We start from the raw sequence: 6000 nt of genomic DNA, 5'->3' as shown, positions 1-6000 counted from the left end.
TTTTGATTTTGAGTAGGGTTGGCTTCCTTCACTTGGATTAAAAAAAATTAAAAAAGTTTTTGATCTTTTTTTTTTTATGGATTTTAGTGTTATTTTACATAGAATAAATAATAAAGAAAATTAATTAATTTTTGTCAGTGTTTCCACTGAGAAGATGTACCGGTTTGGTACATCTTCTCAGTGGAACTTATATATTATGAAAAGTTTGTTTGTAAAAGTAAAATATAAAATTCTTGATATAAATTTGTTATATTAAGTATCACTAAACTTCTCAAAAAAAAGATCGAGATTTTTTTTTTTTTTTTTTAATCCATGTGATCGGAGCCAACCATGCTCAAACTCGAAAATGTTAATAAAAACTTTATCAAAAATATTTTTTATAGATTTAAAATATCTATAACTTTTTAACAACAAATGATTGTTTAATGAAATTTTAAATTTTAATTAATTTCTATTTAATTTAAGACACTATAAAAAAATTAGATTTGTTTCATTACACCCATGATGGTTTCAAAAATAGTAAATACTCTCAATCGATGGTCTTTATATCAGAGAAAAATGTTTGGATAAACGTACTGAAGTGGCAAAAAAACAGCAAAACAAAATTTTATTTTATATTTTTTTTGAAACTAAAGTTACCTTTATTATGAAAACATGAAGTATTACTATTATTTGAATATATGATAATTTGTTAATTACATTTGTATAATGATACTTAAATAGCGTTTTTAAATATCATTATACAAATGTAATTTCCACAATTTGCAGCTATGAGATCATAGACAATCTCGTTGCTGCAAATTGTAGAAATTGCACTTCTTCTTTGCCAAGATTTTCAAAATTAACAATTTTTAGTTTAGCTTCTTGCAGAATAACGGCAGCTAGAGCCATAACAGTCATAGGCAGACGTCTTCTCATTCTGTCTAGAACAAGTCGACCAACGGGCAAGTATCTTTCAGTTAAATCTTTTACATCTTGTTTAACAGAAAAACAACCAGTTCCAAGTCTTTCTGAATAGAATTCGGTTTCTCTGGCTTCATTTTTGTCAGAGAACACCGAGGCAACTTGCTTTTGATTCCGGCTTTTAATGCAGAGTCCAAAAATCATATTAGCAATATCTTTTCTTGCTTTATCGCAACTCCCATAGAGTTTAAAAAATTTTTTCAACAAAACTTTTTTCACAACGCTGCACACATCTGGTTCAACGCTAAGTAAATCTTCAACCATGGATACATATTTTGTCGGTACACCTGTGGGTTTGGGCGGTGGTTTTCAAAAACTTGATAGTAACTCGGAAATTTAATTATCAATAGGATATGTTATTCTGTTATCAATTATAATGTTATTTTGTGCTATTTGGGTGTCTTTAAGGTGGTAGTACACCAATAAAAGTGAAAAAAAATTTTTTTTTTGCTTTTATTATTTAACCAATATAATCATCGCAGATTTCGAATTTTTAGTTGATTTAATTAAATAAAAAAATCTTCACATGTTAAAACTTGTTTATAATGTATCGGTATAAAATGTTTTTTATTTTCCCCCCTAGCAACGCTTTGTTTATTCCGTTGTTATGCGCTTTAGAAACAAGTTAAACCATAAAAAAGCCAAAAAATACTTACCTTGTCAACTCTTTTAAGTGAAAAGTTGTAGACTGCAATGACTTCTTGTTAATTAGTTTAGTATTTCGCTATTGGTTTTAATTTAACGTAATTCGCTTCTTGGTTCAAGCTGCATTCAAACTTTATTATTTATGCTATAGTAAATCTTTTATCTTTTTAAAATAAAAATAATATGGGTGGATCAAAGAGAAAACAATTATCAAATAGAATATATAATAATAAAAAAGCAAAATTTCGTGGAAACAGATATACAAAGATTCCTTCTTCAGAAACGAAAACTTTATCTTTTGTTGAATCTGCCACACATTCTGCTTCTTCAAAAAAATTAAATATTGCTGATAGAGATTTTCAAGATTTTCAAAGTTCAGATTTTAACTTTGTTATGAACTTTAGTCTGTTGGAAAACGTTATATCGCTACTGAAATGCCCGAATTTGTGTGAAGATAATGTTTATTTAATGTTTGATTCCTCAAAAAAGTATGGTTTAAGTATTGGTTTAAAAATATGTTGTAACAGTTGCAATTGGAAAACTGAGTTTTTTTCATCTGCTACATTTTGTAAAAAAAATTTAATCGAACAACAAGAGCCTAGTAAAAGCAAATGTAGTGGACAAAAACCATTTGATATTAACACACGTGTCATTGTGGCTTTTCGTGAAATGGGTAAAGGGTTATCATCATTAGAAAAATTTTGTGGAATAATGAATATGAAGCCACCTATGAACAAAAAAAGCTACAATAAAACTTTACATAACCTGTTAGATGTTTATCAAAATTTAGTTGACCAGAACATGAAAAATGCTGCTGATGAATTAATCCCTGCAGGTGAAACATCAAGAGACATTATGTGTAGCTTTGATGGTTCATGGCAAAAGCGTGGTTTTACTTCAAACAACGGAGTTGTTTCTGCAATTTCAGTTGAAAGTGGTAAATGTATTGACTTTCAAATAGAAACAAAAACATGTAAATTATGTTCAATATGGAAGTTAAAAAAATACACGTACCCAGTTGAATATGAAAAGTTTCAGTCATCACATTACCAAAAGTGTAAAATTAGTCATACTGGATCATCATCGGCTATGGAATCAAGTGGTGTTTTAAAACTTTTTCATCGTTCTGAAAAGAAAAACAATTTAAGGTATACCACATATCTTGGTGACGGAGATAGTAGTTCTTATACCAGTGTTGTTGCTGCTAAACCTTATGGACATAATGTAGAAATTAAAAAAGCAGAGTGCATTGGTCATATTCAAAAACGAGTTGGCACGCGTTTAAGAAACTTGAAAAAAAGCAGCAAAGAAACTTTAAGTGATGGTAAAAAACTAGGAGGAGCAGGTCGTTTGACAGAAAATGTTATTAACACATTGCAAAATTACTATGGCAAAGCAATCAGACAGAACATTGGTAATTTATATGCAATGAAAAAAAGTGTAGCAGCTGTTCTTTTTCACTGTTCTGAAAGTTATGACAATGAAACACGCCATCAATTTTGTTTGCGCACTAAGGATTCTTGGTGCAAATTCCAGGCTGATAAAGTAACTGGAAAAAAAACATACAAAGAAAATATTAGTATTCCTGCTGCTGTTCGAGATTTTATAAAACCAATATTTATAGATCTTGGAAGTGATATTCTTTTAGAAAAGTGTTTGCACGGTAAAACACAAAATCCTAATGAATCCTTGAATCAATTGATTTGGAAGCGGTGTCCCAAAGATATATTTGTTGAAAGAACTGCCTTATGTGTTGGAGTAGCATCAGCTGTCCTATACTTTAATAATGGACTACAGTTTTTAGAGACGTTATTTGATAAGCTTGAAATAACAGTAGGTTGCAATCTACATAACTTTTGTCTTATAAATGACTCAAAGCGCATTTCTAAAGCAGAAAAACAATGCACAAGTATAGTGAAATTAAGACGCAAGAAACTAAGAGCTATACAAAAAGGTTTTTGTGAACAAAATGAAACATTAGAAGGTGCAGTTTATGGAAGTGGGGAGTTTTGAACAATTTTTTTTTGTTTTTATTTTTAAATTGAGTTTTTCTCAAAATCATGTTTTATAGCCTGGCGACGGAGATATTTTTCAAACCGATAACCGATTTGATCTGAAATTTGGTACACTTGTTTGTAACACATGTATTTGCAACCTCTACTAGAATTATGTTTACAGCTAATTGTGTTCTACTTTTGTGAGTGATTTTGTGTTCTCAAATAACACCAAAACTTCCAAATATGACTAAAATGCATATATTTTGACTTTTTTTGGTCAAAATGCAAAACTTTTAGTGTATGTTGTAATTGCATAAGTAAAGGATCACAAGCCAAAATTTCAGTTCAAATTTATTTACGGTTGCTGAAAAAACCCTGTCGCCAGTTATTCATTTTTAGGCTTTTGTCTATCAATAATTATGCGCATAATTAATTTTTTTAAATTTTTACTTTTATTTTATTCATATAATATATGTTATGAACTATTAAAAATTGAAAAAAATGTTGAAATGCAAGATTTTTTTTTAATGGTATACTACCACCTTAATAAGATTTGGTCAAACTCCTTAGTTTCACGCTCAAAGAGCCACGCGTGTTTATTATGAACTAAAAGCCTCCTGAAATTTTTTGAGAAAGGGTTATATTTCCTGACAAGATCACCGTGGATGCCAACAGCACGTCCAGTAAACTGACTCCTGCAGCTTGACTTTTAACAAGTTCAAGGCTTTTCGCAATACGATAAAAATTTGCTGTAGTTAGTTTCTCTTTATGTGTTTTTAATCGGTCATACCAGATTTCCAGAAATAAACTTAACATACAGCTGTCTTCTCGGTAGTTTTATATATTAATACACACCATTGCTCAAAATAAGAGCTAAACGTGTCGCCCCAAGAATTTTTCTGAAGCTTAATACTGAGAAATTTTTATTCCACATCTAGGTTTAAAAAAGTCGAGTCTCTCGAGCCATTTTTCTGTTAATGTAAAGTTAACACAAAACTGTCGCACAAATTCAAAATCGTCATTTCTAAACTTTTTGGCGAATTGCTTCGCTTGGAAGATGTTAGGTATAAGAGAAGTGGACTTAAGTTTTTCATTTTAAGGTAAACTTTTTATTTATATAAAACCTTATCTTAATTAGATAAAAATTTCATCGAAGGGCATCTACTTTTTGTGAGAGAAACAAATTCAAGTAGAACAGAACTTGTGCTCCATTTGCTGTATCGACGGCGAGAAGCATAAACATTTTTAATATCTTCAACTATTGCATATAATGAGACCTATAAAAACAATGAAAAAATTGTTCGCAACCAAAGGTTTAACATTGTACCTCCTTTCTGGATCGATCGATGCGGTGTTCAATGCATTCGCAAACTTATTAGCTATGTAATGAAAAGAGATGAGTGTGTTTTTATTGTTGACGATTGTATTTATAAAAACTTGACTTGGATTCGTGGAGGTCACTGCTAGCTAAGATTAGCATATTAGGTTGCCACATAAAACAGTCGTTGTGGCTTTTAGGTCAATGGTATACAGAGATACCTTGGGTTGTTCGAGACCAGCTAAGCTGCATCGTCATAATACCGCTAAAAGATTACTAGCTTCAAATTGATTATAGAAGAAACGGTCAATTTATTAGTGATACTCAAGTAAAACAAATAAAAATTCATCTTCATTCTAAACTCTATGCTGCTGCTTTGACAAATTTACATTCTCACGCACATGAGAGAATTAAGCTGGTATTATTTTAGAAATAATTAATTCAGCTTTGCTTGGTTTTTTTATCTTAGGAATGGTTATCACATATATTTGGAAATGAAAAATATATTTAGAAATGAAAAATTAAAATATGTTAAAAACTGTATGATGAAAGATATTTTAGTAGAGCTTATAGTGGAAGGGACGGTGTAAGACTTAGTTGAAATTTTAGTTAAACACACATATAAACACAAAACAGACTCTGTTAGTTTGTATAAGTCAAGACTAGCAGAATGCGTTTCAAAAGGAAACAGTTTAAAACTTCTTGGTAGGAAGCTAAATTACCAAGAACTGAATAATGTGGCCTCTAATGAAATAGTTGCTGTATAGCAAATACACTTTGTGAATGGGAAGAAGCATAGCTTAATCTGAAAAGAAAATACTCTCTGGGTAAGCTGCTGCTGCTAAACGAAAAGACAAACGACAAGATTTACTTTCTGAACTTGGTAAGAAAAAATAAAAAATTTTAAACTTGGAAGAAAAAAAAATGAAAATAATAGAAAAAGAGGTAAAAACAATAGATCATTAAAGAAAAGTTTTCTTTCAATTTTGAAAATGCATAATTTGTTTAAGCTGTTAATGAAGTTGGTGCCATTGTATGCTTTTTTCGAAAAAATAACGATCTGCCTGGTCCTACAAT

This window comes from Hydra vulgaris, chromosome 09, assembly GCF_038396675.1.
Source record: "Hydra vulgaris chromosome 09, alternate assembly HydraT2T_AEP".
Lineage (NCBI taxonomy): Eukaryota > Metazoa > Cnidaria > Hydrozoa > Anthoathecata > Hydridae > Hydra > Hydra vulgaris.
This window is presented reverse-complemented; position numbering follows the sequence as displayed.